Source organism: Ambystoma mexicanum, chromosome 13, assembly GCF_040938575.1.
Source record: "Ambystoma mexicanum isolate Mex_15411 chromosome 13, UKY_AmexF1_1, whole genome shotgun sequence".
In the NCBI taxonomy this organism is placed as follows: Eukaryota; Metazoa; Chordata; class Amphibia; order Caudata; family Ambystomatidae; genus Ambystoma; species Ambystoma mexicanum.
This window is the reverse complement of record NC_090938.1, coordinates 2,260,502-2,274,606: the sequence shown is the minus strand read 5'-3', so window position 1 is coordinate 2,274,606 and position 14,105 is coordinate 2,260,502. Positions and strand designations below refer to the sequence as shown.

Below are 14,105 nucleotides of genomic sequence, written 5' to 3'. Positions count from 1 at the left end.
ATCCAGTGCCTTATGTGGCACTACAAAATGAGCCGGGGCTCATCAAGGGGGCCTCCACCCGCACCCCTGGACGAGCCCCGACCCAATGGGCTACTGGCACTCCCCATAGGGGAGAGGGTGCTGATCAGTGCATTTATTTTCTATTGGCTTGCCTGGCAGGGGATAGCACCTCGCCTATTCAGCCTTAATCGTGGCGCTGGCCCTTGCCAGATGGGGAGGGGCAGCATCACCATTAAGGCTGAAAGGGAGAGGCCGCTGGAAACAAAGGCCGTTTTCATGCATACTGAAACTCCTGAAAATGCGCGGGAACTTCAGGATTTAGGAAACAAGTTCTCTGCGTCCAGTGGCCTCACGTTTTCTCCATAATGGTGGCGCCGGCCCACGGACATCTCTTGCTTAAAGGGATGCCTCTCAGGAGCGGTGAAAGTAATTTCTTTCTGAAGCCTGAAGCTCTCGCTCATGTGCGTAAAGAGAGCCATTTTGTAAGTGTTTGGCAATAAAAGGCAGTGGTTTTTATTCCACATGACGTAATAATACACAATCATCATAATCATCTTAATAATACATAATGTACACTTTTGGGCACAAGGTACAAGGTTGCGCCGTTTGGCCTGTGCCGCAACGTGGATAGGTTACTGGCCTTCCAGGTTCCCCCCAAAAGTTACTACCTACATCCTCCACCTGCCAACCTTTCTACATCCTCCGTCTGCCAGGCTTTCTACATCCTCCATCTGCCAGGCTTTCTACATCCTCCATCTGCTAGACTTTCTTCATCCTCCGTCTGCCAGGCTTTCTACATCCTCCATTTGCCAGGCTTTCTACATCCTCCATCTGCCAGGCTTTCTACATCCTCCCTCTTACAGGCGTTCTACATCCTCCATCTTCCGGGCTTTCTACATCCTTCGTCTTCTAGGCTTTCTACATCCTCTGTCTGCCAGGCTTTCTACATCCTCCATCTGCCAGGCTTTCTACACCCTCCATCTTCCAGGCTTTCTACATCCTCCATCTGCCAAGCTTTCTACATCCGCCATCTTCCAGGCTTTCTACAACCTACGTCTTCCAGGCTTTCTACCTCCTCCGTCTGCCAGGCTTTCTACATCCTCCATCTGCCAGGCTTTCTTCATCCGCCATCTGCCAGGCTTTCTACATCCTCCCTCTTCCAGGCGTTCTACATCCTCCATATTCCAGCCTTTCTACATACTCCATCTGGCAGGCTTTCTACATCCTCCATCTGCCAGGCTTTCTACATCCTCCGTCTGCCAGGCTTTCTACATCCTCCCTCTTCCAGGCGTTCTACATCCTCCATATTCCAGGCTTTATACATCCTCCATTTGCCAGGCTTTCTACATCCTCTGTCTTCCAGGCTTTCTACATCCTCCATCTGCCAGGCTTTCTACATCCTCCATCTGCCATGCTTTCTACATCCTCCATCTTCCAGGCTTTCTACATCCTCCGTCTGCCAGGCTTTCTACATCCTCCTTCTGCCAGGCTTTATACATCTTCCATCTGCCATGCTTTATATATCCTCCATCTGCCAGGCTTTCTACATCCTCCACCTGCCAGGCTTTCTACATCCTCCATCTTCCAGGCTTTCTACATCCTCTGTCTGCCAGGCTTTCTACATCCTCCATCTGCCAGGCTTTCTACATCCTCCATCTGCCAGGCTTTCTAAATCCTCCATCTGCCAGGCTTTCTACATCCTTCATCTGCCAGGCTTTCTACATCCTCCCTCTACCAGGCTTTCTATCCTCCGTCTTCCAGACGTTCTACATCCTCCATCTTCCAGGCTTTCTACTATTTCTCTGTAGAAGTCTTCATCCCTTTTTCAGACAGAGGGACCCGTTTTTGTGGAAAAGCTCCGGGTTTGCTAAAGATATGGTGCTATGTTTAATGAAACGAATCCCTCTGCTCGTGCAGAATCCCTCTACCCCTCTGTTCAATTTCTTTCTTGCTATATCAATGGCCTTATGAGTTTGCCCCCAGCCATGTTTTTCTGGGCAGCATTGCTAAGTACAAGATTTCTGGTTCTTTCCAGTTGTGGGCTATGCCTGCTAGGGAAGAGCATGTATCTGCAAATGACGGTTTTCTCCCCATTGCCACCAAATCATTGCCAGGTGTATGATTAGAAATAAATTCTGGGGGGGCCCTAAATGCTACTAGGTCTGCCAGCCCGCCGTGAATGTCTGGCCAATTCAGACCCCTGTACCCCCACCATGACATGATGGTGTTTTGAAAAGCTGTTCTTTCTTTGGTCGCCTCCCACCATCTCCCTGTTCTGAACACGAAAGAATGTCCTATTATCCATTCCGATTTGAGGGGGGTGCAGCGATCTGTCTGTGAAGAAAATTCATATTAGCTCCTGCCTTATGTTCCGTCTGTAATAGTTTGATTTCGATCCCCCTATTGCTTTTAGCTGTTTTGCCCCGAGCCCCCCTTGCCAGGCTGTTGTTGCTGCGCCTTTGCTAAACGAATGAGTTTGATATTCCTTGCTGTCCCACACAACCATACCAATGGCTTTCATGAGTACTACTTTGAATTGGAATAGGCTTAAAGCGGAGGCGTCCCTATGAATCAAGAAACGACCCCCCCACTAGCGGGCGTTGGCTGTTGTATTGGTTGGTGGTGCACACTGGGCAGTTGGTAACATCCTCTATACAGTAAATATTTATTTTCCTTTTATTAGCCTATTTTGAATGGCTGAACTTCAATGGTGACGCTGTCCGCTCTTACCCTTAAGTCTAATATCCCCAACGCATCACTGGCTTTCGTGCTCGACGCTATGAGCTTGCTCACCCTGAAACCCCCAAAATATGCTAAGATAAATGCAGTTTTAAACAGTAGGGCCCCGTATGGGTGGGAGCATATTGCATCGAATAGCCCTGTTATAATTTTTAATTTCTGGAATCTTTTTGGGGCCGCTCTACTTTCCCCCAACCCTTCAAAGCTTATGATATTAATGCACTGCCGGCCGGGTCTGACCTTCCCTGGATCTTGGCAAAATATGCTACCGCTGTCAAATGCCTTTTTGCCCTTTCCTTCTTTACCCCTTGTCTGTAAGCCCACTCCAGAAACCTGTTCATATCTTTTGTTGTTACTAACTCCACATGTGTTAGACCTGTAACTTTTAGTACCGTTTTCAGACACTTATTGTGCAGTAGTGTCGGATGCCAATGCCTTCTTAGCCAGGTCTAATAGCAACCCCGTTGCAGGGTCTGCGTTTTGTGTCGGTGGTGAACTCCAGCTGCCACCCGTGTTTGAGGTGTGCTGTGGTTGGTTGCGCATCTCGGTTCCGGCCTTTCGGCATTGACGTTGATGTTGATGCTGCACATATCTGTCTGGCAGAATTTCCCAGCAGTCCTTTGGAACCTCTGACATGTCTCTCCCATTTGGCGAAATTTGCTCCACTGAAAACGAGACAATGCATCTGCTGTGTCATGTTATCTGACCAGGTGATTAGCTCTGTGTTTGCCAACTGGTCACCCCAGATGTGTCATGCCAGGCAGATCGGTATGCTCTGAAATTGTCTGAAAGAGACTGCGCCAAATCTTTGCAGAAAAAAATGTTTATTATTCAAAAGAAATGCCCTTAAAAAAGATGACACGTGTTTCGGTCCTCCAAGGACCTTTTTCAAATCAGGGCTAATAGTTTGTCTATAACACCATATATTCATAAAACGAATGAAAACATAACAGGATAATCACATTATGGACATGTGTATATATCGAAATTAAAAATAGCAAAATAAGGTTAATTATACATCCAAAAGCAAAGTGTAAATACATGAAACAAATATATGCATGGATACCAAAAATAAAAAGACAGACAAAAATGGAGTGGGGAAAAGGGGGCGAAGAAAGCAGGGGTGATAAGTGGAGAGAGGTAGATGCAAAATAAATATTAATTTCGATATATTTAATATAAACACTATTATATTCATTCATATATGCTCATGTCAAAAGGTGTGTAAAAAGATTTACCTTGGAATCATGTGAATGCCCCTGTCACACAATGTGAAAAACAAGCTTCCATATATTGAATGGGTTAATCCCTGTAAACTGTAAAATAATATCATATTCAAATTGCTGTCATACATGATTAGAGAATCTTGAAATTGAAAGTTTACACTTAGTACTTGGTTTCAGACTCAACTAAATCATAGTGCACCTTAACATGTGCCAAATTACACGTATTCCTAAATTACATGGTCTAATAAGTGAAAATCGCACGTTTGCGTGCGCGAAAATACACGTAAAGTTGGGTTTCCACGTCTAGCAAGTTGAAGTGCACTTTTGCGTATGTGGAGTACACGTATTATTAGAATGAGCGGTCTGGTAAGTGAAAAATGTACTTACACGTGCACGAAATTGCACGTATTGGCGAGTTTACCGAATCTAAATGAGTGAAAGCAACTGATAAGTATTTACGCACGTACGCGTGCGAGAAATTATATATATTAAAAGAGTTTTCAGTCTAGTGAGTGAAAGCGCACCTTCGCTGTGCACGAAATTGCATGTATTGGCAAGTTTACAGAATCTAAATGAGTGAAAGCAACTGGTAAGTATTTACGCACGTACGCGTGCGAGAAATTATATATATGAAAGGGTTACAGTCTAGTGAGTGAGAGCGCACGTTCGCGTGCGCGAGAAAAAGCGTATTAGTAGTTTACACAGTTTAATGAGTGAAAACGCCTGTTCGCGTGCTCGAGAATTACGCATATTAGCGAGTTGCAGAATCTAAGAAAGAGACAGCACAAGTTTGCGTGCGCGAATTTCCATGTATCTTTGAATGTGGCGAGCCATGAATTGTCAGACGCTCTCTTACCTGCTCATCCCAATACAAGCGTCCGATCGCAAAGTTGCTAAAAATCTCGAGGGGGCGCCATTAGGCGTCCTCTCTGTGATTATATCTGTTGCTATGGTGATGAAAACCTTGGTCTGTCCTTCCTCCATGTCTAGTCGCGTGCTCACAGGCGGCCATATTGAAAGGGAGTAAGAGATAACTTGACAAGTGTAGTAATTTACGGTAAGTTAAGTAGTTAATCTGGTTAAAGGTCTGCACGTAATTATGTTAATGCATTAAGCTTTTTCTAAGGAAAAACGAACGTGAGGTAATCTATTTAGCGTAAAACTATCAAATAATGTCGTTCTTATTTACAAGGGAAAGGCCCCCAGTGCATCATATGAGTGAGATGGTAAACATATTTTAAGTCACAGTAAACACAGCATAATTGTTAATCAAGTTTTTACAAAAAGGACACCATTTCATTGTCTGTGTTGAGGCCAAATACTGTTGAATTAAATTTACAAATTATTTTTGCCTCTGATTGTCTGAGTTTCTTTTCTCTGTCACCGCCACGTCTTCCGAGGGACACTTTTTGAAGACCAATAAACCGGATGTCTGCTTTATTATCCATTTGGTGTTTTTCTTGCCAGTGACAGGCAAGAGGTAGTCTAGGGTCCTGACTTCCAATTTTGCAAGATGCTCACGTACCCTGGTCCTGAGTTCCCTGATGGTGCTCCCAATGTAAACCAGATTACATACACATATAATTGCGTATACCACATATTTCGTCCTGCAGTTTATGGGTTGTTTGATTTTCAGGGTTGTGTTACTGCCACTCGAGAAACAATCTGTTTTTGCATGGGCATATTTGCACATGGTGCAGGTCCCGCATTTCCTAAATCCATTGGTGGATTTTAACCAGTTGGGTGTTTCCTCCGAAAGATCGTGGAGGTGACAGAGAAAAGAAACTCAGACAATCAGAGGCAAAAATAATTTGTACATTTAATTCAACAGTATTTGGCCTCAACACAGACAATGAAATGGTGTCCTTTTTGTAAAAACTTGATTAACAATTATGCTGTGTTTACTGTGACTTAAAATATGTTAACCATCTCACTCATATGATGCACTGGGGGCCTTTGACTTGTAAATAAGAACGACATTATTTGATAGTTTTACACTAAATAGATTACCTCACGTTTGTTTTTCCTTAGAAAAAGCTTAATGCATTAACATAATTACGTGCAGATCTTTAACCAGATTAACTACTTAACTTACCGTAAATTACTACACTTGTCAAGTTATCTCTTACTCCCTTTCAATATGGCCGCCTGTGAGCACGCGACTAGACATGGAGGAAGGACAGTCCAAGGTTTTCATCACCATAGCAACAGATATAATCACAGAGAGGACGCCTAATGGCGCCCCCTCGAGATTTTTAGCAACTTTGCGATCGGACGCTTGTATTGGGATGAGCAGGTAAGAGAGCGTCTGACAATTCATGGCTCGCCACATTCAAAGATATGTGTAAATTTGCGCACGCGAACGTGCGCTGTCTCTTTCTTAGATTCTGCAACTCGCTAATATGCGTAATTCTCGAGCACGCGAACAGGCGTTTTCACTCATTAAACTGTGTAAACTACTAATTCGCGTTTTCTCGCGCACACGAAGGTGTGCTCTCACTCACTAGACTGGAAACCCTTTAATATATATAATTTCTCGCACGCGTACGTGCATAAATACTTACCAGTTGCTTTCACTCATTTAGATTCTGTAAACTTGCCAATACATGCAATTTCGTGCACAGCGAAGGTGCGCTTTCACTCACTAGACTGAAAACTCTTTTAATATATATAATTTCTCGCACGTGTACGTGCGTAAATACTTACAAGTTGCTTTCACTCATTTAGATTCGGTAAACTCGCCAATATGTGCAATTTCGCGCACGTGTAAGTACATTTTTCACTTACCAGACCGCTCATTCTAATAATACGTGTACTCCACATACGCGAAAGTGCACTTCAACTTGCTAGACGTGGAAACCCAACTTTACGTGTATTTTCGCGCACGCGAACGTGCGATTTTCACTTATTAGACCATGTAATTTAGGAATACGTGTAATTTGGCACATGTTAAGGTGCACTATGATTTAATTGAGTCTGAAACCAAGTACTAAGTGTAAACTTTCAATTTCAAGATTCTCTAATCATGTATGGCAGCAATTTGAATATGATATTATTTTACAGTTTACAGGGATTAACCCATTCAATATATGGAAGCTTGTTTTTCACATTGTGTGACAGGGGCATTCACATGATTCCAAGGTAAACCTTTTTACACACCTTTTGACATGAGCATATATGAATGAATATAATAGTGTTTATATTAAATATATCGAAATTAATATTTATTTTGCATCTACCTCTCTCCACTTATCACCCCTGTTTTCTCCGCCCCCTTTTCCCCACCCCATTTTTGTCTGTCTTTTTATTTTTGGTATCCATGCATATATTTGTTTCATGTATTTACACTTTGCTTTTGGATGCACTTTTGCTATTTTTAATTTCGATATATACACATGTCCATAATGTGATTATCCTGTTATGTTTTCATTCGTTTTATGAATATATGGTGTTATAGACAAACTATTAGCCCTGATTTGAAAAAGGTCCTTGGAGGACCGAAACACGTGTCTTTTTTAAGGGCATTTCTTTTGAATAATAAACATTTTTTCCGCAAAGATTTGGCGCAGTCTCTTTCCGGGTTACTTATACCTCACAATATCTTTCAAGGGGTCTTTCACTTGGCTAAACCCTGCACCTGGTGAGACGCGACTCCATGAATTTTATGTACTGATTAAAGCAACTTTGATTTCCTTTCATCACTATCAGATGTCGCCAAGTTAGACCAAACCTTTTAAGCCAAAACTTTTTGATGAACCCGGTATGATCTGAAGTAGTGTAATATTCCTGGTCTAGCCCTTTGTATGCCAAGTGTCTGGCCATTCCCCAGCGATCCATGCTGTGCCCAAAATTGCCCTAAAACCTTTGCTCCCTGCAGCGTCAGTGAAAAGTACCCTCTTTTTGGTTGCGTTCATTGGCGTGCGCCATATTGTTGTACCGTTTAATTTTGTAAGGAATTCCTCCTATATCAGTAAATCCTTTTTAACCTCTTCCCTCAGTCTTATGTACAAATGGGGCTTCTTTTGGGGATTTCCCTTGCTGATTTCAAGTTTTTGGGTATTTTCAAGGATCCTTTGCCCCAAAACGGGATGCTGAAACCCTCCTGGAAACCTTTTTCTGTGATCTGACTGATGCTTTTGTCTGGGTAAGAGATTGCTAATTCTGACGCAAATTCCTTGACCCTAATGGGAGTTCTCGCTGGTGTAAAACTGACCTTGTCCCTCCAAATCTTATTGCTCTTCTTTCTTGAGCCCCTCGTTAGGTAATCGGTTTGCACCCACTGCTGCCGTGTTCCCCCCCACATTGTACCTACACTCCCTGCCCCATGAGCAGTACCCCTTCTCGAATTTCCAACATATAACGTTGCTCCTGTTGGTGTTTTATGGTTTGTTGTTGCTCTGACTGCGGGTATTGGCCCTAGCCCCCCATGGCTGCTTCTCCGAAAGGGCAGTTCACCCTTGTTTTGACTCTCTGGCTCGCTGCCCTTATTGCTGTTTTAACATGTGCTGAGCTCTTTTCCCCACAACATGGTGCCTTTCCCCTCAGCACATGCAAATCATTCTGGACCTCGTCCCATTATATCTCGGAGCGTTCAGACATGGCTCCCTGAATCTCATCATAGGTGAGCCAGGCATCCCCCCTAAGGCCTCCTTAACTTCTCTTATTGTGTCTATATAGGCAATTCTATCCTCCCTTCATTTGGTGTTTTTCTAAAATCACTGTTGCCATTATAGCAAATGCCTTCAGCCAATTTTCCCAATTCTGCTCCACCTGAGCTATTCTTGCTAACATTTTCTCTTCAATCTTTTTAAGGTCTCTAAAAGCATCATATCCCTTTCGTTGTGGTTCGAGTAATGAAAATATTTCCATATATCCCCTTTAGCAAATAGTTTCTTTGACAACTTGCTCAATGTTCCATGCCAAGAACCTCTTGAACCGGTTTAAAATGTTGCTCTCCAGTGCTTTCAGCTTCTTTACTAGATGTGTGTTTGTGACCACTGCGCTCTGGTCTTGTGGAGTTGCTGCTGCACTGCCCATACTACTGTTGTCATCTGCTGGCAAAATTCTCCTCCTTCCATTGCTGCAGCTGTTGCCAAAGGCCCTATATTGCTGGGCCCTGCCATCTCTTTCTGGCTCCGGGTGGGCTTGATGCCTACCCAGCCCTTAGCGGCCCTTCCCCACTGCCTTCTTGTTACACTGGCACCTCTGCTCCTGTGGTTTGTAGTTATTTTACCCCTAAATCAGTCATCATTTTTTCCAATCTGTCAAATTTTGCATTTACTATTGCTTCCTGTTGTACTATATACTTGTTGGCAAATTCATCCAACGTTTTAGTCATAAAAGCTTTCTTTTTACCTTGATTGTTGTTCTTTCTTCCGGGCCCAGGTGCTGTCTGTGTCTCTGCTCTGGCTGGAGTTTTGTTCCCTTGCTCCCTCAAGTTCAGTGATGGCCTCTTCCTCCTCGTCTAATCTTCCACATAGGCATTTTTGCGCCCATGCCCAGCTGTGCAATGCTTCTGCTTCGTCCGCCCATTACATCAATTTCAATGGGCCTCATTACAAGTTGTACGGTATACCATGGCGCTATTAGCACCACGATTGCCGCCGGTCCCTTACCGGGTCCGCCTTGGTGGATGGCGGAATTAGCGCCATATTCCAAGGTAAGTGGGGGTGCTAATTCCGCCATCCACCATTGCCCCTTCACCATTGCCAGTCATCCCCATAGGGCTTCATGTTAATGGTGAAGGGGCTAATTACGGTACCGCAAATTGCGGTACCGTAATTAGCACCAAGGTCCCTTTGCGGGTCCCGTACTTAACGCCTGGAAAAACCAGGCGCTAAGGGAGGACCCGCAAAGGGACCTCGTAGTAAGGCGTTAAGGGTTTACCGGTACCGGTACCCTTACCGGTACCGGTAAATCCTTACCGCACAACGTGTAATGAGGCCCAATGTTTTCTTGTTGGCTATTTTTGCGGTCCCTGCACGCTGGTATTTCCGGTGAGAATTGTCTGTCTGCTCATTTCTGCGCCGTGTTTTCCGCACACTGTGTGCGTTTGTTAACCTTAAAAAAAGTTCTTTCACCCTTGTGTCAAAAGGCTCATTTGCTGCTGCTGTACACTTGCCTCACAGTGTTATTCGCCATCTGTGCATATTTGCGGTAATAAGAAAAGATTCTTAACCTTCTTTTTGCAACTTTGAACTGCTGCGCGCCTCGTGTTAGTTTCTTTTTAGGGTTGGGCAGGAAAGTTAGGGAACAAACTCTGACGAATAAACTATTGGCGTTTGTGTACTAATCTTCACCCCTTTCTTCACAGGTTGTGGTGGTAGCTTGTAAGTGAATTGCACCAGGAAATGTAATGTGCATATATTGTATAGGTTAAGGATTTGTATGATCATTGTTTTTCTCACTGCTAAAGTTACTTGTGTCTATTTGCTCCGGCCTACAATAAATGTATAGATTTTTTCATATACACTTGTCTAAGAGTAATTTGTGGTTTGTGACTGTGTGTGCTCATTGTGGGCTTCAGATCACTCTCACCCCTCCTGAGACTTAGGGGGTCATTACGAGATTCACAGTAAAAATCAGTTTTTACAAGCATGGAGGCAATACCGGGTCCGGGTAGCAATTGCGCCGCTAACAGCAGCCGATTACGAGTATGCATGGACACGCGTAGCGGCATGCCGGTATCGAAAGTACCGGCTTGCAGCAAAAGTCCCAAAAACATCCCTTAGCGGCATCATGGAAAGCGCTGACAGCCCTTCCGCCTCCGTCCACCTCTAAATAATGGGCCCAGCATTAACGGGAACCAGAAGTAACGTCATTGCGCGGGAATGGGAAATGGCACGGCGGCCATCTTGAAAAACAATCCATTGCCATCCTCGATACACAGGACCTGGAGCCTCAAACCAATACTCAGATCATCCTCTACACCACTAGCACCATGCCAAAGGCTATAAAGAAAGGGGCATCCCGGCAGCGGAAGGAGCGGTTCTCCGAGGATGAACTTGACATGCTCGCTGACACTCTGGCTGAGAATGCAGAGGTGGTCTTTGCCTTTGACCTGAAAAGAGCAACACAGCTCAAAAAGAAAGAGATATGGGAGCTAGTGGCCAAGAAAGTCAGTGCGGTTGGCACCAACCCCGTACAGTAAAGGACGTCAGAAAACGTTGGAACGACCTGCGCCTCACAGTTCGCAATATCTTGTCTGCCAAATGGAGCCAGGGCCTGGCTACCGGCGGTGCCTCTAACTCACCGATCAAACTCAGCTGCTGGGAAGAAACCTGCACCAGCACAATTGGTATGGAGTCCATAGAAGGTGTGGGAGAAATGGAATATGGAGCCACGTCATCGGCAGATGGAGGTGAGTGTCCTAAGAAAACACTGTAATGCAAAGTATGATGATAGTCCACCAAAGTGACCGTGCCATGAGGCAATGCATGGCCCATTACACACACATGGACACATCCCTGCCTAGATGCTGTCCCCAGCACTGACACATCCACATGCATGCGGCATGCCAATGCCATACCTGAGACACACACCACAAACAGGGAAACGGCATGTGTCACACTGCACGCAGACCACAACACAAAAGCATGTCACACAGCAGACACCACTTCACACATGAGTGAACCTAACCTATGCCTGAGCAACCCCACCAAATGGCAGATAACATGTATGCCACAACAGTAGGACAGCAAGTCAATCAAATGTGTACAACTGCACTGATACCATTATATGCATGATGCATGTACAACCATCACTGATGCCGTCCCTCTTATGGTCCTCCACAGGCCATGATACCGACAGCGATGCAGAGGACTCTGCAGCACAGGCCACCACTCCTACGAAGAGGGCCAGGTCCAGGGAAGACACTAACAGGCCTTCCGCCTCCAAGGGCACTGGCAAGGCACATCAGAAACCGAGGACAAAGGCAACACTGGATGGTAGGGAACAGGGGCGTCATAGGTCATCCACTACTCCAAAAGTTCCAACACCTGTGGAATCCGCAGCTGTAGAGCCGGTGGCAGATGGGACCCTGTCTGCATCTACCAGTGCGGTTGGGGAGGCAGCTGCCACTGCGCCACAGAGTGGCAATGAGCTACTTTCCCAAGGTGAGGTCTGTGTCCCTGAGGAGGACAACCGCTCCATGAAATTCCTTGGCACACGCAGCCCCACCCAAGCACACCAGTACACACCTATCAGCTCACCTGACGGCACCTTGCATGTCCAGTCGGGAGGAGAGGCTGAAGTAGAGGCCTGGAGTCCCACACAGGACACACCAGAATTGGGCCCTTTGCCACACCTGCCATCCACCTCCACAGGGGTCCGGGACGGGGAGTTTAGGATGTCACAGATGGAGGCACGCCAGCAAGAGCTGACCGGCCTAGTGAAACAATGTGTCACTGATGGTGGTGTGACGAGGAGGGAGGCCCATGACAACACTGCGGCCATGAAAGCGGCCATAGAGTCGAGCACCCAGAAGATCTGTGAAGAGCTGTCGGCAGTGAGGCAGGTCCTTGCCAGGATTGCGAATGCCATGGAGGCTCTGCGCTCTGCTCCGACAGTAGAGCATGCGCCCACGGGGTCTTCATCAAGCTTCACACAGATGAGCCCCCTGCACAGGTCTGTGCGCACCATGCGCTGCCCTAACATGCCACCCCCGGACATTAGTTGCAGGCTCAGCCTGCATGTGCACACCTATGCAGACTCGAGTGGCATAACATTGCACGCCATGTGTGGGGGTTTTGTGGGTGGAGGGGGAGTGGGGAGGGGGTGTGGGGGGGAGTTGTGTGGGGGAGGGTGTGTGGGGGAGTTGTGTGGGGAGGGGGAGGGAGGAGGGGGTGTGTGGGGGGGTTGTGGGGGGAGGGGGTGTGGGGAGGGGTTATGTGGGGGAGTTGTGGGAAGAGGGGGAGGGGTGAGGGTGTGTGTGTGAGGTGGAGGGTATGAGCACTTTTAACTTTTTCCTGTTAAATACACCCATTGTGTACCAGAAAAAATACTTGACTGGACATTCCTTATTGTGTATGTGTCATTTATTGGTTTACAGTGCATAGTGTCCATGTACCCCCACACCCAGTGGCCTCAGTCCCACATTCATGGCACCCTCTGCACCCATGTGTCTGAGAAATATTGGCCTATCACAGACTGGCCCACAGCACGTCCCTCCTATGTATCATGACCAAGATGATGTACAACCCCTTCTTCTTCATCTTCTTCATCCTCACCTGGTGGTTGCTGTTCAATGTCAGGAGTCAGAGGCACATTCCGTCGGATTCACATGTTGTGCAGCATGACACATGCCATGATGATCTTGGCCACCTTCTCATGCCTGTACAGGAGTGCCCCACCCGACCGGCTAAGACAGCGAAAACGTACCTTCAACAGGCCAAAGGTCTGCTCGATCACCGCACGGGTACGGGTATGGGTATGGGAACAATTGTAGTCCTCTTCTTGCCTGTTCTGAGGGTTCCGGACAGGGGTGAGGAGCCACGTCTTCAAGGGATAGCCACTATCACCTGCATGTGTGTGTAAGTGAATTCCTGATGGACACCTGCCTGCAGATATTTGTTGGTCACATGCACATGTCCCTGGTTGTATGCACACATTTTAACTTGCCACAATGTGTGCTGTGCCATGGTCTTATGGTGTGGGTTGCGTCTTCCAGATGAAACAGGGTGTCCACTCCCTTGCTGTTGTTCATGCACTGTGGATGCATACCGCTGTGTTTGGTATCATTATGTGCTGTGCAGTGATTAGTATTATATTATTACTGGCAGCGTTGGCAGAAGTCTCAGCATTATTCATCATTCAGTGCTTATTATTCCCATGGTGACATGCAGCGCTACTGTGGTGGTAGCCCTGTGACAAGCAGTGTATTCCTTTGGTGGTTTTGATTTGTGCACTCTCATGGATGCTTGTCCTGTGTAGTGAATTGCTGCAGACATTTACATTGTGAATACTCACAGCATGTTGCTGGATTGTGTTACGGAGGGTGAGTTCTGATGATGAGTGGTGGACGTGTTGTGAGATGTGGGCTGGTTGAAAGTTAGGCATGTTGTAATTGGTGTGCAGCTTCCATCATCGCTACGGGGATTGGTTGTCATGTTCGGTTTGGGATGCTTTGGGGCACAGTGTTTT

At 46.1% G+C, this 14,105-nt stretch overlaps 1 protein-coding gene across 6 annotated transcripts in view; it reads left to right on the top strand.

The window, feature by feature from the left end:
• KCNC4 (potassium voltage-gated channel subfamily C member 4) overlaps positions 1 to 14,105 on the top strand; it is a 430,144-nt gene that overhangs the window by 67,843 nt on the left and 348,196 nt on the right. The window lies entirely within an intron of this gene.